The 23,773-nt window shown below is 39.3% G+C and overlaps 1 protein-coding gene across 1 annotated transcript in view; it reads left to right on the top strand.

Annotated features, from left to right (window-relative positions):
* The first annotated feature begins 7,867 nt into the window (after nt 1-7,867).
* SLC35G2 (solute carrier family 35 member G2) overlaps nt 7,868-23,773 on the top strand; it is a 41,074-nt gene continuing 25,168 nt past the window's right edge. Inside the window, exon 1 of the mRNA XM_082690941.1 lies at nt 7,868-8,212. The gene's annotated coding sequence lies outside the window, so the exon portion shown is untranslated. The remainder of the gene's footprint in view (nt 8,213-23,773) is intronic.

The following is a 23,773-nucleotide window of genomic DNA, read 5'->3' as shown; positions in this document are numbered from 1 at the left end:
ATCTTGATCACTCTGCAACCCCTTATCTATACACTACATCTCTTCCTTAATCCTATTCAGTCTGAATGAGTATCTCTGGGTGATCTTTCCTGCTCCAGAAAAGCAGGAGCTAATAAATTCTCATTCAGGAACTGTTAAAAACAATACAGATTTCTTAGAAAGTTTTAGAATGCTGGAGGTGAAAAGTGTTAGAGAACATCAAGTTAAATATGCTCTTTTAGAGTTGAGGAACTGGTAGATCCAGAGGGTTTAATTGATTTGTTCAAGGTCACACAGCTGCAGAGGAGCAGAGCTAACAATAGAATTCAGGTCTACCATCCTCTAATCAGGAGCCTCTGCCTAGCACCACCTGCCATGTGGGCAGGTGGCCAGTCTTCATGTCCACATCTCCTTAAAGATCATTAAAGTGGCTCAGAAACTTCTTTTCTGCTGAAACAGAGTTTGCTCTAATTTTTATCACATTGATTATTTCTACACATAATATATAAAATGTGGGTCTCTCTGCTTAGATTGACTGTGAAAACACAACAAAGGAGGAGGGGAAGGTGCTGGAAGGCGGGGGGGGGGGGGGGGTTCACCATGACAGGGCCAGTGGAAAAAGGTGGCTTACCCTGGTTTCCTACCTTTGTTCCTGTGCTCACCCTTCTAGCCCCTCTCTAAACACAAAGAACAAGAGCAAACTGCCACTAAATTTCCTGTATGCAAAGTAACTTCTTTTCTTTCTTCATTAATCCTCAAAGAATTTTTCATTTTAAAACTTGAGATGTGATTACTTATACCAGGTATTTAAAATATATGTGATAATGATCAACATGAAGTCAGGTGAACCATCTGTACCCTCTACTCCCAGGGGGCATAGACTTGGTGACTCCCTCTTCCCAGCAGACCCACTCATTTTGTTTGTGAGTGTTTGCATAGCCAAATCTAAGCAGAAACTCAAACATTACATATATTTATATATATATAATAATCAATGTGATAAAAATTGGAGTAGACTCTGTTTTGACTGTAAGGTGGTTTATGAACCACTTTAATGATCGTTAAGGAGATGGGGACATGACTGGCAGCCTGCGCACATGACAGGTGGTGCTGGGTGCTGACTCCTGATTAGGAACCACTCAGGATTCAGACCAAGTCCTAGGGCAAGAACAGAAACTGATGGAGGAAGTGGCCCAGGACCCCCAGGAGACAGGTGCGTTTGGGTGCATGAAGTGCAGACACTAGGATATTATTTAGAAAGAAATTTCCCAGAACAAGAATCAGAAGTCAGAAATGTCTGTACTGAGAGGAAGAGGTTCTAAGATTAAGATGTTTCTGTTTTGCATTTAAAACAGTATTTTGTTCAATAAGTACTAGTTGAGCAGCTGGTCAAATCAGATCTGGTAGATATCAGCGGTAGGGGACATTGCTGTCTTTGGCCACTCAACACACATTTCCCCTTTTCTTGATAAAAGTATCTAATGTTTATTCTTATGGTCCACAGACTTCAGGGGAACCTGATGCATCCCTTTTCTGCTTTAGGAATGAGATATAGGATACAAGATATTGTGTTTATCTTAAGCAAATAAACACAGACTAAGATCAGAACTTTGGTTCAACAAGTTGGAGGGGGAGAGTGGCCTTCCTCCTTTCCTGTGAACGGGAAAGCATATGGGTCCTGGCATCTCTGCTTGTCACCTTGAAACTATCAAAAAGAGAGCTAACGATGAAGTGGATTTGAGAAACAGTGAGAAACTGGAACCTGACTCCATCATTTCAGCATTTGAGTTAAGTCTGGTCTGAAACTCCAGACTGTTCAGTTAATGAACCATTATATTTCTTTTTCCCCCAAATCATGTGTTTTACTTAATTTAAAATTATATACCTAAATGCTCTTATAGTTTAGTTTAATTTTCATTTCTATGTATATGACCTCTCTAGTCAGCCAAGTTGTCTACCAACTATGAGGGTGGGGAGGATCAGAACTCCTAAAAAAGGAGTTAATGAGAAAAAAAAAAGAGTCAAAGTTCAAATTTCTACTTGAGTGCACAAAAGAGAGTGTGTGGGAGTAAGCAGGCAGACTCTTGTATTGTGACTTTAACCTTCCTAGAAGAAATTCCAGTATGGATATTATTAAATGGACTGCAGAGCAAGCTGAAAGTAGAGGAGACTTGGGTCTACACTCCATTTCAAAATGTGGGAGCACATGTCCTCACAGGGTGGCTCTGCACCAACATAGGATGGTGAAAGCACACTGAAATCCAAGTGCAGTGTGATATAGACAAGATAGAGAGAGCTAAGTTGACACTCTGACTCTACTGATATTTTTGTATGGTATGGAAGGGATCCAGAGGTTCCTGCGGGTGCTGTGAGGGATACAGATAGTAAGCCGATGGTGCTAATTGGTCTGGCTAGAGGGTTGTCATAGAAGCAACAAAGTAACCTCGTAGCTGAAAGCTTCAGGCCAATTACCTGGTTGGTAATTACCTGGTCCTCTGGGGGTCATAGTGAAACACCATGGGATCGGCAGTGCCAGTGAGAACCAAGTAGGGCCAGAGATAATCTTCCCTGTTGCATCTGCTTTCTCTCCCTATTGGCAATTCCTTCTGTGATTTTTAGTTCTTTGTTTGGCATTAGGTATACTCACATTGTTGTGCAACCATCAACACTCCATTGCCAGAACTTTTTATCTTCCCCAACTGAAATTCTGTATCCCTTAAATGTTAAGTCCCCATTCTCCCACCCACCCTTCCCTTGGTACTACCATTCTATTTTCAGTCTCTATAAATTTGACTACTCTAGGTACCTCATATAAGTAGATTCATGCCATATTTGTCCTTTGTGACTGATTTATTTTACTTAGTCTAATGTCCTTAGGGTTCATCCAGGTTGTAGCAAGGATTAGAATTTCCTTTCTTGTGCTACTGCCACACTGTTTTGATTACTGTCGCTTTGTGGTAAGTTTTGAAATAGGATATATGAGACTACCAATTTTATTTTTCATTTTCTCTCCTTTAAAAAAAAAATTATTTGGCAGAGAGACAGAGAGAGAGAGAGCACAAGTGGCAGGAATGTCAGGCAGAGGGAGAAGCAGGCTCCACACTGAGCAAGGAGTCCAGTGTGGGACTCCACCCCAGCACCCTGGGATTATGACCCAAGCAGAAGGCAGAGGCTTAACCGAATGCTTAAGCATCTGAGCCATCCAGCTGTCCCTTGTTCTTCATTTTCAAGATTGGTTTGCTTATTTAAGATTCCTTAAGTTTCCCAACTGGATCCTATGGCCTGGGATCATGACCTGAGCTGAAGACAGCCCCTTAACCAACTGAGACACCCAGGTGTCCCAAGATAGATTTTTCCATTTCTGAAAAAATATCATTGGGATTTTGGTAGGGATTGCGTTAAATCTGTAGATCACTTTAGGTTTTCATCTTAGTAACTTAAAGTCTTATAGTCAACGAACATGGGATGTCTTTCTATTTATTTGTGTTGTTAATTTCTTTTAGCAATGCTTTATAATTTTTAGTGTATAAGTCTTTTGTTTTTGTTGTTAAGTTTAGTCTTAACTATTTCATTCCTTTTGAAGCTATTGTAAATAGAATTGTTATCTTAATTTCTTTTTTGAATTGTTCATTATTAGTATGTAGAAATGTATCTTTTTTTATTTTTAAAAAAATTTTATTTATTTATTTGACAGACAGAGATCACAAGTAGGCAGAGAGACAGACAGAAACGGGGCGGGCAGCAGGCTCCTGCTGAGCAGAAAGCCTGAGGTGGGGCTCGATCCCAGGACCCTGAGATCATGACCTGAGCCGAAGGCAGAGGCTTAACCCACTGAGCCACCAAGGCGCCCTTCATCTGTTTTTTAAACATTGGTTTGCATCCTTCAGTTTTGCCAAATTCGTTTATTAGTTCGAACATTTTTCTTTGGTAGAGTATTTAGGGTTTTATACACATAAACTCATGTTATCATGAATGAACAGAGATCATTTTACTTCTTCCTTTCCAATTTGGATGTTGTTTCTTTTTATTGCCTACTTGCTCTGTCTAAAACTTGTAGTATTATGTTGGATAGAAGTGGTAACAGTGGGCATCCTTGTCTTATTCCTGAGGGAAAACTTTCAGTCTTTCACCATTGAGTACAATGCTAACTGTGGGCTTTTCATATAGGGCCCTTATTATGTTGAGATACTTTCCTCCTATTCCTTGTTTGTTGGGTGTCTTTTTCTTTTTATCATGAATGTATTTGCATTTTTAATAATCAGAAATTTTCACACACACAAAAATCAAGATTTCTACCCCCTATTTAAAAAATCTTAAAATCTTTTAACACTGAATTTACATTTCCTTATGGTTTCTGAAGCTGAGTTAGCAAGTGTTCTCTTATGCATGTTCTTCAAACATAATCTCCATCTAGACTTTTCCACTCATTTTACATAACTAGAAGGATTTATTTTTTGGCCTCTGTTATTCTGACAGTGAACATTAATTTAGTGTTTATTGATTCCTAACACTGTTCTAAGCCTTTCTCATGTATTACTTAATTTAATCCATACAATAGCCCTGTGTAGTAGTTATTATGCCCTTACCTGATCTAAAGCACAGAATCTGATCTAAGAATCTAAAGCACAGAGCTAGTAAGCGGAGAAGTGAACAAATGTGATAATAGTAAATGGCAATGAACAAAGAATTGATTGGGAAAAACAGATAGCTGTGCTTATGGTTGGTGCCCTTCATTTTATACATAATTTGAAGACTTAGACAAATGCTTGTACTTTGTAATAGCAAGTTGCCTCACTTATTTCAAGATATGTGGTTATGTGCCAGGTATTTGAGGCTGATAAAAGTCTGAATGCTCCTGAAATGGGGTGTTTATTGTGTGCCTTCTTGTATGGGTATACAAATCAAATCTTAGTTGTTTAGGCCAAAGTGCTACAAGTACTAAGCTTTATGTCTGATTACAAGAGTGAAGTTGTAGTGGTGCTGATGGGAGAAGCAAATATTTCCACAATGGTAATCAGAAACTCTAGTAACTTCTCTGGTCTTTGAGGGATCTGAATTGTTTTCTGGGATTAGAAAAGGGACATTTTTACTTAAATAAAGGTTGTGTGTATATAGAAACTCAAAATAAAATATATTAAAGAAAATCTTTTCTGGTACCTCTTTCTATAGGAACAGCAAGACATTGCACCTTATTTTTTAGGTTAAAAGAACATTTCAGTCAACATGATGTCATTTTCAAAAGAAGCACTTATTGAGTATTTAAAGAAATTGAAAAGCAATATGAATCTTTACTGAAGTTTCTTTGAGAGATACCTATAATATACATGTCCTTTTTTCACCTGCCCATCACTATATGATTTCTTCTGATAAGAGAACCTTGATTTTCCTTTGGAGAATGAGCTCTCCTACATTCTTTGTCCCCAGACTAAGGCATATAGTTGGGTGTATGATTCAGAATTTGCTAATGAGACATAATCCCAAGATTTTATTGGAACTACCTGGAAGTAAATGCTCTGTTTCTACTGGAAACAACTATAAGGATGGCATAAATTGAACACTGGAGAAAGGTAGAGAGGTGGGAAGAAATCACTAAATGAGAATAAACTCTTTGAAGTCAAAGTGAATTGAGACCATATCCTGATGACACTGTTTGTACTCTGGATCCAGCCATACTTGAAGCTATCTATTCAGATATGGATTTTTCAATTATTAAGCTACAAACATTCCTTTTCTTAAGTCAGTTTGAGTTTGAGTTTTGACACTTGCAAGAAAAATCCCTCAATGCACAAAAGAATTCCATTTATTACATATAACAAAACATCTAAAAATCCTTTCTCCTGTTTCTTAGTATCTCTCAGTTCATTCAGAATGGCAGCTAAACTAACTCCCTAGTCTTACTCTCTCAGATCTCTCAGAAATCTTCTCTCCTAAACTTGGCTCACTCTACATCTTTGTTTTTCTCACTTCCAGACTCAAAACTTTTCTGGCCTTCTTCCCCCCACCCCTCCTTCCAAGAGAAACAAAATATAGCTGAGTTTTGTAGATAGGTCTGGCCTTCTGAGGCCCCTTTGCTTCTGTATCCCTTTTCCTTATCTAGATCAGTGCCATTAATGCCCAGGGTGCTTTCTGAACAACAAAGAAGCCTTTCTCTTCAAAAAGGTGAAAGACTGAAAATACATGTTAAATTTTCTGTTCTGGTGTCTTTTGTATTCAGTACAAATAGTGTGTTTGCTTGGATGTTAATTCTGTTTGCAAACAGCTACTCCTGGGGTTCCCTTTGGGTAAGTTTTGCTATAATAGTGCCTTGTTTTGTTTTGACTGTGTGTTTTTTGAAGGGGGAGTGGGGAAAGAATCTAGTTAAAGCAATTTAATTGTTTTTACAAGCCAGAGAAATGGTCAGGTCCACATTGATATGAAGGGCTGGGGGCAATGTCATGACTATTACTCTATTACCATTTATATTCCCCTTGCTTTGGGAACATTCTCTGGGTTTTCTACAGAAACAGCCAGAGACTCTTATCGACAGCTGCTTCACTCAGCAACTCCTTCATAAACACATTTTTCAGACACTGTGCCCAGGACTCTTTTAAATGTCCTAAGAATATTGACTCATTCAAAAGCAGCCCAGCTGCAGTTGGGAAAGCACCAATACTTGCTCCATAAAGATCTAGATTGCCTCTATACACCGAGAGGCATCCGAAAGTTCTATTATGCTGGACACTCCGATGATCTCCAGCTCCTTTGTGAACACATTGGTTATGAGTGGTCTGAATTCTCTTCTTGAGTCTATTCAAACTGTCCTTGGTGCCCTCACACTGGCGGACCCATCGGGGAGACTACCTCATATGATGGCTGCCTAGAGCCCAGGGAACTGTCAAGATGACTTTGGGAGACATCTCACCTTTTAAAGGCTTCATTTTTCTTTTACTTTTTTTTGTTTTCTTTTCTCATGAATTTTCCCAACCACATTGTAGTAAAATCTAATATGGTGTCCTGGAATGGTAGGAAAAAGATAATAGGGAGAAGATGCCATGGCACATCCAGGAGGTAGGTGAGGAGAATTTAAGGAAGGTATTTTTTAAAAGGCGTGGGAAGGGTTAAAGGAAACCTCTGGGAGCGATTACCCGCCCCATTCTTGAAGGGACAAAGGTAGCTGAGTGGGAGAGAACCAGAGAGAACGGTAGGAGAGGACTGCAGCATTGGAGTAATGGTTTCCAGATAAAGAATACAGACACTGCTAACAAAGTTGGTCCTTGGTGGTTATACAGCAAAGTCCTGAATACTATCTTGTCTTGCGATGTCCTGCAAAAATGCCTCCCATTGGCCAAGACCAAATCAAAGTCATAGAAGAACTGGTGTAGACCATAAAGGTTAGCCCTGAGTCACAGAGCAAGGTGGTGAGTGGATCTAGAGAGACAAGAGAAAAACCAGAAGTCACATTCCATCTTTTCCCACAGCTAGCACCTTAGCTCAGGCCTCACTCTTTCTTGCCTGGCCTAGGGAAATAACAGCCTTCCTGCTTGTCCTCTTGACCCATCTAGACCATTGCTTTTATTACCACGTCTGTTTCCAAGAGACTATATTTACTCCTCAGGGGATTGGGGTATATAAACCCAAACCCAGGAACCAGCTCTGCAATGTCAAGAAGACCCTTCCGTCAGAGACTTCATCGATAAAACGTCTGGTGGACTTGGGGATGCCCAAAGTCCTTCCCCAACCACGATTTAGGGATGCTAGACATATTTTTAAATATCTAAGCATCGACTTGCCGCTTCCAAACTCAAACAGAAAGCTTGAAACGGACTAAAGCTGCCTCCCTGCCCCCTTCCAGAAGACCACGTCACCCTGGCTGACAATCGATTGGCTCAATCCTGCTGTCTCCGAGGGAGTAGGCTAAAGGGGTCCGGGCAGGCAGTTTCCTGGAGCCTTAGACCCTCCCATCGCGCGGGTAGGGGGAAGTCGCTCAGCTCCGGCACAAATCTTGGGCGTCTCTGGCGGTCTTCGACGCTGGCCGGGGCAGCGTTGGGGGGCGGGCAGCAGAGAGCGCAGGCGCAGTGTCCGCACCCGCGGCGCCCCCTCCACGCCCCGCCTGGCGGCCGCAGCAGCCCTGACCGCGTTTTTCCTGGCAAAGCGCACAGCGGCCACAATCCGCGTGGAGGTTGGACTAGGCGCGCGGTATTGGGCATTCCTGGCCACCGAGCGCCGCGCGCACCTTCCTCGCCGTGGCACACAGGTAACTGGGCCCCGGAGTCAGGCGGCAGCGGCTGACCTGCGCCTTGACGCTGCCTGCCGGGCCGCCCCACCCGAGAGGAGTGAGAGCCGACCCCGATCCCCACACACCCACTTTTAGCCGTGGCTCCTAAGGGGCAGAGCCCCTCTTTGGGTTTGGGCGAGGCCCGGGGCGAACCACCCGCCCCCCTTTAAAAACCTTTGTAGGGGGTCTATGTTGGACGTCAGAAGCTCCGCGGTCCCCGCAGTTCCCTGCACTGCTTTCCTGGAGAACCGGGACAGTGGATCAGGAGAATTAGCATCAACGAGGGCCCCTGCGCCCCCGTTTTCTGTCACCCGAGCACCTATAGGCCCTTCCTCAGCTTCCATAATAAAGGCTAGGGTTGTTGCTTTCCTCTGGCCCAGGAACCCACCCAGACAAGGGTGAGTCCCTGCAGCGTCAAGAGAACGGTTTCAAAAACAAACTTTAAAAATAGCTGGTTTTAGAAACATGGCCAAGAATTAGTATTTTTCTTTCTTATGTCTATGACTCTTGTACGCCAGTCTATATGGGGTGAGATTTTCATGAAGAATAAATGGTTTGTAGAAATTCTTCTCCGACGAAAGCCCAGGGCAAGGAGTAGTGGTGGAAGGGCCGGTTATTGCCAGGTATGCTGGCTAGAGGCGCAGGGGAGGTCCGCCAGCTTCCCCAGGTCTGGGGAGGGAAACACGAACCCTTTCTGAGTCTCTGGGCGCTGAAGAGTTTCTATATTGTGTGCACCCCTTTGGCCTCTTTCGGGAAGAGGAAGGGGATGGAAGAGTCGCACAGGCCAGCTGGAGGAGACTCGTGTTGGGGCGAATGGGGCCCTGCATCTCTGTCCATGATTTCGCCGGGCTTGGCGAAGAGCGAAATGAAAATATTGCGACCGAGTAACGACTGAGGGTCCCGAGATAGCGCTGGGTGGAGAGGGCTGGGTGCGGCTTTGGAGTAATTCTGCCTTAAATGATTTTGATTGGGGTTGCCCGTGTCCTTGGTGCTGAAGTAAGTGCCTCAACCGCCTTCGTAGGCTCACTTCCTGGACGCGGGCCTACCTTGCCCTTCTAGTCTGCACCCTTGCCCAAAATGGCCCATCTCCAAAGCAGGTGCCAGAGTGGAGTCTGCAGACAGTGTAAACCTTTGTAGATGGGTTAGGTGCTGGTTTCCTGAAGATAAGGTGGGGGCAAATGTAGCTCTCCTCTGGGTGCAAATAAAGCATATGTATAACAGGTTTGATTACCTACATGCAAGTACTCACGGTGAGAAACATGAACTCTCATGCATGCATCTGTAGGATACTTGTATGTGTATATGCACACATATAATTTACATGTAAATATACTCATCCATTTTCAACACCATCACGTGCTACAAGTTACACTTTTTTTCAGAGCTTTTTTGTAATTCATTTTTTTGACACCTCTGGTTTTTCTGAATTCTTCAGAGCCACTCATTTTCATCATCCTCTGTTCCAAAGCAACAGAACCTGCGGATTAAAGTGTTTGATATTATGCTGAGCAGTCAAGTGTTTATATATATTTTAATTCTACACAAAAATAGTTTAGAGATAAAATTTATGTTGATACAAAAAAATACTCTGTTTTAAGGGGCGCCTGGGTGGCTCAGTGGGATTAAGCCTCTGCCTTCCGCTCGGGTCATGATCTCAGGGTCCAGGGATCGAGCTCCACATTGGGCTCTCTGCTCAGCGGGGAGCCTGCTTCCCCCTCTCTCTCTGCCTGCCTTTCTGCTTCTTGTGATCTCTTTCTCTTTGTGTCAAATAAATAAATAAATAAATAAAATCTTTTAAAAAATAAAATATTCTGTTTTTAAAAAATATTTTATTTATTTATTGGAGAGAGAAAGCTGGGGGGGGGGTGCAGGGAGGGAGAAACAGACTTTGCACTGAGCCAGAGGCCTGATTCTAAGACAACGAGATCATGACCTGAGTGGAAGCTAGACACTTAACCAACTGAGCCACCCGGGCACCCCAATACAAAAAAATGTTCTTAAAGGAAGTTTAAACAAAAAGAATTTAATAGAGAACAATATGTAGATAACAATCTTATAGAAAGTTATAATCTGAAGAAAATATGACCAAGATATATCATAATGCTGGCAGTTTCAAATATACTGCTGGTATATGGTTTGTGGACTCCTTAAAGATTACATATGTATTTTTCAAAACATTAATATCTATGGTTTTTTTTCCTATAAAAGGTATACTTATCATAAGAAATTTAGGTAATAGAGGAATGCATAAAACCAGAGAAGACCCTTATAAACGATTTTCTTATAGGGGAACATATATGCATTTTAAATGGATCTTGCATTTGCATTATATAATTTATCATTAATGTCATTATTAAGGGTTGCATAATATTGCACTACATGGATACATCATAATTTATTTAAATAATACCATAATAATGAACATTTATGTATTTCCATTTTTTTGCTATTACAATTCTGCAAATAACATATTTGAACAGATATTTGTGCACTTGTTTCATTGTATTCTTTGAACAAATTCCTAGAAGTGAAATTGTCAGTTCAGTAGGTAGGGACATTTTAGCGCCCAAAGCGAGAATCATCCCAGTAGACCAACGAGCCGCCCCAAGTAGGGACATTTTAAACACATTGATTTATTCATTTATTTGTTCAGTTATTTCCTATCTCCACTCTTGTCTTATTCTTTACCATGTTCTCAGCATCTGCAACAGTGCTGGGTATAAAAGTATTAATATAATATATATTGAAAGAACACTATTTCCAAATTGTGCTACAGAAAATGTGTACCAATATATACTACTATAAATACTGAATTAGAGTGTCAATGTTCTCATACTATCACCAAAATTAGTTTATTAGATGCTATTAATTTTTTAGAAGTATTTTCCAATTGGATAGTCAAAAAAGAACATATTTTCTCATATATACTAGTCCTACTTATCTCTTCTTTTGTGAGTTTCCAGCCTTATTTTCTATTGGTGTGCTTATATTGTTTATTATTTGTAAGAGCTCTTTGTATAGTAAGAACTTTGTTACCTATGTTGCAATTTTTTCTTGATTTTTTTTATTTAAAAATTTTATGGTATTTTATGCTGTACAGAAAATTTCAATTTTTCTGTAGTCTAATATATATATATTTTTTTTCTTTAATTTCTGGAATTTATTTCAGTATTTCACCCTTCTATATTGAAAGATAATCTGCCATTTTTTTATGGTTTTATAAAAGATTATATTTTAAACTCTAGGTTATACTCCCATCTTCCTTTTTAGTTAGTTCATTGGTAGATGTAAAATTCCATTGAAGATTGCTTTGTAAGAAGTATTGTTTATTTTTAAGTCACATTTACAGAGGCTTGTCCTCTAAGAGAGGTAACATGTTACTCAGTTTGAACCCTTTAATATGATGTATTTAATTTCTAAATACTTAATGGAAGTATATTTCCTTAAAATGCTGTATAGTCTGTAGTATTTTTAAACTGTTAGTATATAATCTCTTTAAAAAGGAGCTATTCTTTTTGTAGAGGTTTTTTTTTATAAGCAGAAAATATGACAAAGTCTACTTTTTAGTCAAATTAGGAATTCATGTCATTGAAGTTCATAAGAATGTGCACACATAAGGTTGATCTAGTACCTTAAAGAGAACAAAAAAAATTATATTTATATATAGGTGCCCCTGGATGGTATTTCTTAAACACTCCGATAAATCACAGTTCCAGGATGTTATGGACCACTACTATATCTTCCTTCATATTTCATGTTTCTCCTGAAAAATTTTGATTATAAAATCAGGCAAAGTACCCTTCTTATCACCATACATATTTTTTCCCTGCCATGCTGCCCTTAGCAATGATTCTTTCTCCAAGTAACTAAAGTGTCATACCAACAGTCACTGTCTGCCGGCCACTGTTCTGGGTGTGGGAAGGAGAATGGTAATCACTCCAGTATCTCTCCTTTCTCACTTTTCATCCATCTACCTTCAAGTCTAGACACAGGAAATAGCCTTCTACTTGGCAGGAAATGTCAGAGATAAGCTGAGGACGCAGAGTTGTGTTTTTTTTTTTCTTCTTTTGTGGACCAAAACTTTGTTTTTCCCTATAAATTTTAATATACATATATAATTTTAAAATTTTGGCTTATATAACATTGCCAAAGGTTAAATTGTTTATTCATTCTTTCTCTTATAGTCATTGCTGTAATAGAATTATACGTGACTAAGAGGCATATATAATGCTTTATGTGCACTTAGCACTATTTGATAGGTATATAGGAACTCAATTCATAAGCCTCTCATCTTTACTAAACTTCATTTAATAATTTCCTGACTGTATCAAAATCATTTGGTTTATAGCTTTTCCCTTTTATTTCAGACCCCAAATATCAGGAGCTTTACTGAACTCTGACTTTTGCTTTAAGAAGTTGATGAAGAAAAGTAGAAATATTGGGCAATTTCCCATTTTTTTGCCCTGGTCTCTGTGTAACTCTGGCTGAGCTCTTGCTCTAAATAGGGGTGAGAATCCCAATGGTGAATAAGGCTTCTGAAGTTGGTAGTGAACCAAAGCCAGTTACATTATTTCTTGGAGTCCCTTAAATTTGAGATCAGGAGTAGAAGATAGAGTCAGGTTGCAAAAGTGTGATAACCAGAGCTCAGCATCACAACTAATTAGACCAAGAATTAGTGGAGTCTGGATAAGACTGTGACTTTCTCCAGAGCAGGAGAGCTATGCCAGAGGACTTGTAGCATTTGTTGAGCCTGGAATTACCCCCTAGGACCTGGGGATACTGAGAAAAAGATAAGGACATATCTCTGTTCTTGGAATGTGAAACTTTATCAGGGGTTAGTGTTACATACACAGCTTACAGTGATACCACATGTCAAGGACTACAATAGAGTCCTGTAGAAAGTGTTCTTAAAGCCAGTGGAGGAACAGATTGTTCAGTGAGAGCCTCTCCAAGTAAGTCACTAGGAACATTGTGAGGATGTGTTTGGATATTTGCCAGAGATTTCTTTGTGGGATAGTTGATGGCCTCAAGCAGGGCTGGAAGCTGAGGGTTTAGATTTGAAGCCTGGCTGCCATGTTTAGCACCTTTGTAAGCTTGGGCAAGTCACTGTACATGGTTGAGTTTCACTGAAAAATTTTTAAAGATTTTATTTATTTATTTGTCAGAGAGAGAGAGAGCACAAGCAAGGGGAGCAGCAGGCATAGGGAGAAGCAGGCTCCTCACTGAGCAAGGAGCCCGATGTGGGACTTGATCCCAGGACCGTGGGATTATGACCCAAGTGAAGGCAAATGTTTAATCCAACGCTTAACTGACCGAACCATCCACGCATCCTTTGTTCTTCATTTTCAAGATTGTTTTGGTTATTCAGGATTCCTTAAGTTTCCATATGAATTTTAGGATGGATTTTTTTTTAATTAAAAAATTTTTTTAAAAAGAGATTTTTTCAGAAAAAGAGAGCGAGCGAGAGTGTGTGAGAGCACAGAAGCAGGGGGAACAGCAGGCAGAGGGAGAAGCAGGCTTCCCAATGAGAAGGAGCCCAATGTAGGACTTGATCCCAGGGCCTGGGATCATGATCTGATACAAAGACAGATGCATTTTTGTTGCTGTTTTTTCTTAAGATTTTATTTATTTATTTGACAATGAGAGAGACAGCAAGAGAGGGAACAAAAGCAGGGGGAGTGGGAGAGGGAGAAGAAGGCTCCTCACTGAACAGGGAGCCTGATGCAGGGCTCCATCCCAGGACCCTGGGATCATGACTTGAGCAGAAGGCAGATGCTTAATGACTGAGTCACCCAGGCATCCCATGAATTTTTTTTTTTTAAGAGCAAATAATATCAGTGTCTCCCTTGTTAGAGTTGTTGTGGGATTAAGTAAAACATTACAGGTAAATTACTTGGTATAAGCCCAGTGTATAGTGGCCTAGTTTATTTATTTTGCCTTTCTAGAGTTGCATGTAAATCACTCTGGACAAATGATTAATCATTGTATTGTCAGAGCTTTCGATGGTAAATGGACTGTATAAACTCTGTGTCTCTGACTCTGTATAATTCCCCTTATTTGGAATTTTCTCTTTTAAGATGGTCTAAATCCCAGCCTTCTGCTTTTTACCAATTCTCATACTATGCACAAACAAAACAGGCCTAGTCTGGCATTGTTCTGACTTTAGCTTTGTTCTTTAGTACTCTGATGTTAAAGCAAACACATATTTAATAGTATGATTTCCTTCCTTTAATGTATTTGGAACTTGCTGTATCTGTTTTGTGGCACTCGTAACCATGTATTGTTTCTCCCCAGTGAACATGTACATTATTTTTATATCTTTTAAAAATTATTTATTTATTTATTATTTGAGAGAGAGCACCTGTATGTGTGCATGGGAGGTGGGGTAGAGGGAGAGTGGGGGAGAGAGTCTTAAGCAGAGTCTGGGCTGAATCCAGAGTCCGACATGGGGCTCTTTTTCACAACCCTGAGCGGAAACCAAGAGTCAGAGACTTAACCAACTGCGCCACCCATGTGCCCTGAACATGGACATTTTTTTAGGAGAAAATTTATGTCTTCCTAATCTTATCTTCTATAATATCTTAGATAGTGCTTTGCACTTCCTGGCACTCAGGTAAATGTCGACTGAATGAAGGAATAAATGTGAACGCATGAAGCTGCCAGAATAGTTGGTGTGATCTCAGGCTGCTCCCATAGAAACAGAAACTCTGGAATAGGAGAGATTATAAAACCTGGCATATGTTCAGAGAAGAGTGGTTAAGATGGTGAGAAGACTGAAAACCACAATTACGCATGGAATAACTGAAAGAAAGAGAAGGTTTTCAGTTTGGAGAAGGAAAAAAACTCATAATAGGGTGGAATAATTTTTAAAAAAAGAGATTTTCAGTTTGGAGAAGAAAAAAACTCACCATGGGGCACCTACAATAGGAATTAGTTCTGATATTGAAATGTTGTCGTAGAAGAAGGAATTAATTAGTGATCCTAGAGGAACTACATAGGAACAGCCTCTGGAAATTATATGGAGAAAGATTCTGACACAATGTGAAAAAATAATTTTCTGATAGAATGACTCTTAAGTGGATGCTATGATAGGGATGAGCTTCCTGTCATTGCAGGTGTTCAAACAGATTTGGTACTATCTGTTGGGGATGCTGTAGAGGATATGCAGACAGCCCCTGACTTAAAAATGATTTGACTTACGATTTTTCAGCCGTATGATGGTGCAAGAGCCATATGCATTCATGAGAAACCATACTTCCAGTTTTGAATTTTGATCTTTTCCCAGGCTACCAATATGTAGTATGGTTCTCTCGGGTGATGCTGAGCAGCAGCAGGGAGCCACAGCTCCCAGTCAGCTACACAATCATGAAAGTGAACAGCTGATACAACTGTTCTGTTTTTCACTTTCAATGCAGTATTCAATAAATGAAATGAGATATTCAATACTTAATTATAAAATAGATTTTGTGTTAGGTGATTTTGCCCAACTGTAGGCTAATGCAGGGACATTTAAGGTAGGCTAGGCTAAGCTATGATGTTCTGTAGGTTAGGTGAGTTAAGTGCATTTTTGACTTACTATGTTTTCAACTTATGATGGATTTATCAGGATGTAGGACCATCATAAGTGGAGAAAGATGTATAATTATTTATAAAGGAATTGGAGTAGATGACTCCCCAAATCTTTTTCAAGTCTCATGGTCTTTAATTCTATGTATATCATTACATTATTATATATGGTTACCCTTTATTATATATACATATCAATGTATGCATTGTATATGTATATATATAAAGATAAATATATTCATCATCTTAATAGTGCTTAAATTAATGAAGGGTAAAAATGATTTTTCAAAGACTTGATCTTGATTACTTAAAAAATATTACTAACATGTTTTTTCCTTGAGAACACCAGTTTGTAAAATATTATTCTGCATGAGCACTGTGTTCTTGAACTGCAATAAACAGTATAATAATGTTGTTGGCATCTCAGACACTGGGATGGTGCAATCAGTTAAGCATCGTACTCTTGATTTCAGCTCAGATCATGAACTTAAGGGTTGTGAGATCAAGCCCCTGGGGCTCTGTGGTCAGTACAAATGCTCAGTGCAGAGTCTGCTGGAGATTCTTCCCATTCCCTCTGTTATTCTTCCTTGTTCTTCCTCTCTCAAATGAATAAATCTTTAAAAAAATAATGTTAGCATCTCAAACGCAAATAAATATCATTTCTGTTTCTAAATTAAAATGGCCTGATCCATCTAGCTGTTACCTTTTCCCAGTAAAAGTTTTTACTATTGGGGCACCTGGGTGGCTCAGTCAGTTAAGCATCCAACTCTTGATATCAGCTCAGGTCTTGTTATGTATCTTTAATCTTTAATTTGTGACAGTTGCTGATTCATTCCTTGTCTTTAATAACCTTGACATTTTTGAAAGTTCAGGCTAGTGCTTGTGTGCTCTCTCTCTCTCTGTTGCTCTCTCTCAAATAAATAAAATCTTTAAAACAAAACAAAACAAAGTTCAGGCCATTTTGTAGAATGGCCCTCACTTTAGGTTTGTCTATGTTTCTTTATGATTAGATGCAAGTTATACAATTTTGGCAGAAATATGGTAGAAGAGGTAGTGTGTTTTCAGTATATCTTATTAATAAAGATTTGTAGTTGATGTTAATTTTGATGACTTGATTAAGGTGATAACTTTTTCACTGTAAAGTTATTAATTTTCCATTTGTAATTAGTAAGCATTTTGTGGGGAGATACTTTGAGACTATATAAACATCCTGTTCTTCAACAAACTTTCAGTCACCTATTTTATGATTCTTGCTTGAAAAAATAAGTACTATGATGACTGCCAAATGGCAATTTTTCCAGTTTCAACATTTATTTTACATTTATTACTTGGTATTTTGTTTTAAGAGTTTTCTCTTTTCTTTTTATTTGTTAATTCACTTATTTACATAAGCATGAACTCTTTTATTCAATGGATTTTAATCCACTGTCATTATTGATTTCAGTGCTAAAATTGTCAGAGGTTTGGATGTTCAAATCCTGTTCAAGCTAGTTATTGTGTTCTTTGGACATTTCTATTCTATTCTCGGAGAACTTTCTGGTGTCAGATGTTTCCGGCTTATCTTGTTTCTCTTATTCTGACCCAACCATTTCAGTCATTTCAAAAGCTAATTTTCCTGGGAATGAATGGTTCCCGGGAGATCTGGGTGCTAGGTGTGGTTATTAATACTGGGGTGTCATTGATTTTAGACCATTTTAGCAGACAGAGCCAGGAAACTCACAAACACATATGGACATGCATCTATATCTATTTCTATATCTAGTCATCTATTCATATTAAAATCCATAAGTTTACTCTAATATCTTCAACTCCACTCCAACACCACAGGGTTCCTTCTAGTCTTCACTCTTTTTCTATTTGTAATTTCCTTTCTGATGATGAGAAATTTGGCCCTCATTATCTTTAATATTTAATTATAGGCTCATTCTCTCTTTATATAACTAATACCCTGGTCTCATGGGCCACCTCCTTTGCCCCAACTCCTTCTCAGACCCAGTCCTGCTGGCCTCCCTACCCCCCCAGCCTCCTCCCAGCCACACAACTAGAAAGTGGTAGAACAGGGAAAAAAATGCCAATTATTTGACAGATAGCCCCTTACTGGTCTTCAAGCTCAAGGGCATCTATTTGTGAAAATGCACCTGTGAAGATGCACATGGAAAAGGGGCCCTTGGGCTAGAAGGATGAAGATTTAACCAGGCAGAGTGGCAGTCCTCAGGGATGTCCCTTCTGTGAGAAATGGAGAATGAAGGGTGGAGGCAGCCAGATGCTGCCGCCTGCCAAGAACCACAATGAAGGAATTCTCCAAAATGGGTACGGTTCAGGGTTCAGTCAACCTCCTTCTCCAGTTCCACTAATATGCCACTGTGTTTTGTTACGATGTCTAGAACACATTCCATTTAACAGAAACATATCACTATGCTGTATTTGTAAAGAGGGAAATACTGCTTTTAAATTGAAATTCTCGGAGATGGATTGTAGTGTCTATTGTTTTAATGCTTACTTCATTTCCTGGTCCAGAAGATCAGAAATCTGTTTGTATTTTAGAAAACAGCATGAGGTCCATCTGTTCAGGTCATATTTTCCCACATTAACACAAAGATTTATGGAGTGTTAAACTTAGTAAGAAAAACCAATCATAGTTATATTATTTGCTGCCATTTGAATTGACATTTTTTTGTTAGCCATGAAAATATAGTAGTAAACACACATGTGCACAATGAATTAATTCTTTCAAACACCAACTATAATAAAGGAATCCTTCTTAGTTCATATAGTATTTCACCTTTGTTTTGGTTTGCATTCTAGACATCATCTATTCAAATTCTCTCCATGATACTGTTTATCCACAGTTTTGCTTCCAACAGAAGGCACAGACAGACATATAAGAGCTGTTTGGCTTCCTGGGTGACTATTCTGGTCTGACTGAAATACAGCGTAATTTTTTTTTTTCCTCTAATGAAAATAGCTTGACTCCCTCCCCTCCTCCCTAACCCCTCCAGTATATGAAATAAAGACACACTTAGGTAGAAAGTGAAACAAAAAGTAATAAGAAAGTACTAAAAGCCTGAAATTCTGCCATCCACAGTATAAATTGTTTTATATTTTAAAAAAGATACCATGAATACTCTTTTATGCCTTTCTTTTTACTTAGCAATGTGACATGAAATTTATGTTATTAGGTATACATATGTATTATCTTTTTGGATGACTGTATAATATTGGATTGATGTTTTCATTTTACCAGTCCCCTATTAGAGGATAATGAACTATTTTCAATTTTTTTATTGTGTAAAGAAAGCCATGATGAATATCTTTGCTTGCAATCTTTATGTACTTTATAGGGATCTATCTCTTTGGGATATATTCCTCCTGGAAATGGCATTGCTGGGTCAAAGAGTTCATATATTTAACATTTTTATACATGTCGCTGGTAAAAGTAACTCTTAATGAGATGGATTATATATATAGTGCTTGTCCGTTTCAGTGATGGGACTTTGCAAAGTCTCTTTTCAACTTTGTAGTAGCATTATATATGTGTGTGTGTGTATTCTCTAATAGACATTTAAGGGAGTGATTTTAATAAATCTAGGTATGCAGCTTAACCAACCAGGTGTTGTCAAGTTTTACTCAAAATATGATTTATGGTTTGGTTTGAAGCAAGATGATATTTGGTCCATTTCTTGTTTTTTCTTATTTGAGTTTAATGAATTATAGTAAATGGTATATGAGAGTGAGTTGTAATTTCCCTGAGTGATGTCTATAGTATGAAGAATCAGTTATGATTAAATGAAACCAAATTTGTAAAATTTTAATTTAATTCATGTGGCTTTTCCAGAAGTCTTGGCCTCAAGAGGGATTTCAGGCTTGGCTTTCTCGTGGATAAATAGCAAGAACAGTGTAAATGTAAGCAGGTGGTGTGTGTAGTGTTTGAGGGATTTGTGAGTAGACCCCATTGATCCTAGGTGTTCCTTTTTTTGTTCAGGGATTGGTGCAAGCCCTAGGGGTGAGTGTTGGTAGGTTTCTTTGAACTCACCTGGGCTGTTTGATCCTTTCTCATGAGAATTAGGTAAGGGATAAGCAGCCAGTCATACTTTAACAAGCATATCTGAACAGCCCTATAATCTGTTTTACATTACATTTAATTACAATTGAACCTAATTGGTGGCTTAACCATTTATGTACATATAAAAAAGATCATGGAAATAGAAAAGGATCATTTTATTCCTGCCCCTCCTCCTTCTAACAATGGCTCCCTGCCACTCTTAACAGATTCACTCAGCACAGCTGATTTTAAAGGTGCTGATTCACTGCTGACTGATTCTGCCTTTTTTTTTTTTTTTTAAGACAGTAGGAAAGTAAGTGGTAGATGATAAATATGTGTTCACTGAGAATGTCATAGTCTATGCAAATTGATAGGTCCACTGCCTTAGAGATTAGAAAAGCTCTTTCCTGGAAAGGGAAGTGTCGATTAAAAATGGTGAAAGACTCATTCCAGCAAGTTCTTAGCTGCCAACTGACATATTCATCACAGTGTGCCAGAATGGATTTTAAAATGGTACAACAGAAATTGCTCTGCTCCAAATCAGGCATCATTGCCTTCACACAAGCCAAATCAAACTGCTTGTTTGAAAACTGCCAAATAAGGCTTTCTTTCAACCTCAGTTAACTTTTTCCTTTCCTGGTGTGTATGGTTCATTACAGTCTACTAGTCGTCAACCACAATTGAGTATAGGGGAGCCAGGCTCCTCACCTTGATTTTGCCTACACAGCAACAGTCACCGCTGCTTCCAAGCTGATGGCAAGAGAGAATGTTCAGCCTACTTCGAACCAGATTGATAACTCCCTTCCCAACTTGCCCCTTTCCACCCCTTGCCCTTTTGCACTTTTTGCTTTCACTTAGTTCTTTTCTTCAGAATCGAATATTCACTCCTTTTCCTAGTTCAGCTAAGCAGCCTTCATTCCTAGCCCAGCCTGCTTGCTGTACCACAGGCTACATCCTTGCTCAGTCCTATCAAAGCAGCCTTGACCCATACCCACTGGGGCAGCTTCTGCTTTTCAGCCCAGAATAAGGATTCCTTCTCACCTAAGAATCCCTCTTTTGGGGTGCCTGGGTGGCTCAGTGGGTTAAAGGCTCAGCCTTCGGCTCAGGTCATGATCTCAGGGTCCTGAGATGGAGCCTTGCATAGGGCTCTCTGGTCAGCGGGGAGTCTGCTTCCCTTCCTCTCTTTCTCTGCCTGCCTCTCTTGTGATCTCTGTCAAATAAATAAAATCTTAAAAAAAAAAAAAAGAATCCCTCTTTTAAGCTTATGTTAGCTAACATGCTGAGGCAGCCTATGTGCCCAAATCTCTTCTAGCCTGGAATCAGTGAGCTGCCATGAAGTTCTGGTGCTGTTGTGCATTTATTAGCACTGCAGGGAATGACCCTCACAGTGGATGTTACCTCACTGATCTGTCATCAGCAAAGCATAGTGATGATGATGGATTTGGACTTATTCTTCCACATTCCTCCCTTGATTTTTCTAAGCAAGAAGATGAATTTGTGAGATGGTTAGCAGGGTCAGGAGGTGCAGTCAATGACTATAGAAAGGAAAGCTAGCTATTGCTACAGTAATACAGAATTGGACTCTATCCAAGGCCTGGACTAACAGGGTCAGCACCAATACCAGATTCCAGAGTGCAACAAACTTGCCATTCCTCAGACTCTCAGAGTAAATTATTTTCCCTCAAGAACAAGATGCCTGTGGGTAGAGTGAAAACCTCATATCCTACTAATTTTTGAGCTGAGATGTTTCTTACTGGTCAGTAATGTGAACATAAAAGTCAGAATTCATCCATAGCAACCCCCTAAATAACATTTTTAGGGTAAGTACCCAATCATGTCTACAAATCATGGGGGTAAAATTCAAGTTTATAGCCAATTTAAAGTCCATTCTAAAATTATAACACGGTTGCTATTGAGGATACGGGCAAGGGATGGGGTAAATGGGTGGTGGGTATTAAGGAGAGCACTTACTGTGATGGGCACTGGGAGTCATACATAAGTGATGAATCACTAAATCCTACTCCTAAACTAATATTACACTATATGTTTTTTTAAATTAACATATAATGTATTATTATCCCCAGGGTACAGGTCTGTGAATCGCCAGGTTTACACACTTCACAGCACTCACCATAGCACATACCCTCCCCAATGTCCACCACCCACACACCCCATCCCAACCCTCTCCTACCCCCCAGCAACCCTCAGTTTGTTTTGTGAGATTAAGAGTCACTTATGGTTTATCTCCCTCCCGATCCCATCTTGTTTCATTTATTCTTTTCCTACCCCCGAACCCCCCGCGTTGCATCTCCCCTTCCTCATATCAGGAAGATATATTATAATTGTCTTTCTCCGATTGATTTATTTCACTAAGCATAATACCCTCTAGTTCCATCCACGTCATTGCAAACGGCAAGATTTTTTCTTTTGATGGCTGCATAGTATTCCATTGTATATATATACCACTTCTTCTTTATCCATTCATCTGTTGATGGACATCTAGGTTCTTTGCGTTATTTGGCTATTGTGGACATTGCTGCTATAAACATTCAGGTGCATGTGCCCCTTCGGATTACTACATTTTTATCTTTAGGGTAAATACCTGGTAGTGCAATTGCTGGGTCATAGGGCAGTTCTATTTTCAACTTTTTGAGGAACCTCCATGATATTTTCCAGAGTGGCTGCACCAGCTTGCATTCCCACCAACAGTGTAGGAGGGTTCCCCTTCCTCTGCATCCTCGCCAGTATCTGTCATTTCTTGACTTGTTAATTTTAGCCATTCTGACTGGTGTGAAGTGGTATCTCATTGTGGTTTTGATTTGTATTTCCCTGATGCTGAGTGATGTGGAGCACTTTTTCATGTGTCTGTTGGCCATCTGGATGTCTTCTTTGCAGAAATGTCTGTTCATGTCCTCTGCCCATTTCTTGATTGGCTTATTTGTTCTTTGGGTGTTGAGTTTGCTAAGCTCTTTATAGATTTTGGATAGTAGCCCTTTATCTGATATGTCGTTTGCAAATATCTTCTCCCATTCTGTCAGTTCTCTTTTGGTTTTGTTATCTGTTTCCTTTGCTGTGCAAAAGTTTTTGATCTTGATGGAGTCCCAATAGTTCATATTTGCCCTTGCTTCCCTTGCCTTTGGTGATGTTCCTAGGAAGAAGTTGCTGCGGCTGAGGTCAAAGAGGTTGCTGCCTGTGTTCTTCTCAAGGATTTTGATGGATTCCTTTCTCACATTGAGGTCCTTCATTCATTTTGAGTCTATTTTCATGTGTGTGTAAGGAAATGGTCCAATTTCATTTTTTTGCATGGGGCTGTCCAATTTTCCCAACACCATTTACTGAAGAGGCTGTCTTTTTTCCATTGGACATTTTTTCCTGCTTTGTTGAAGATTAGTTGACCATAGAGTTGAGGGTCTATTTCTGGGCTCTCTATTCCGTTCCATTGATCTATGTGTCTGTTTTTGTGCCAATACTGTACTGTCTTGATGATAACAGCTTTGTAATAGAGCTTGAAGTCTGGAATTGTGATGCCACCAACTTTGGCTTTCTTTTTCAATATTCCTCTGGCTATTCGAGGTCTTTTAGGGTTCCATATAAATTTTAGGATTTTTTGTTCCATTTCTTTGAAAAAATGGATGGGACTTTGATAGGGATTGCATTAAATGTGTAGATTGCTTTAGGTAGCATAGACATTTTCACAATATTTGTTCTTCTATTCCATGAGCACGGAACATTTTCCCATTTCTTTGTGTCTTCCTCAATTTTCATGAGTACTTTATAGTTTTCTGAGTATAGATCCTTTGCCTCTTTGGTTAGGTTTATTCCTAGGAATCTTATGGTTTTGGATGCAATTGTAAATGGGATTGACTCCTTAATTTCTCTTTCTTCTGTCTTGTTGTTGGCGTAGAGAAATGCAACTGATTTCTGTGCATTGA

This window comes from Mustela nivalis (genome assembly GCF_964662115.1).
Source record: "Mustela nivalis genome assembly, chromosome: 1".
In the NCBI taxonomy this organism is placed as follows: domain Eukaryota; kingdom Metazoa; phylum Chordata; class Mammalia; order Carnivora; family Mustelidae; genus Mustela; species Mustela nivalis.
Note: the sequence above shows the minus strand (reverse complement) of the source record. Positions and strands in the feature narration are given on the sequence as shown.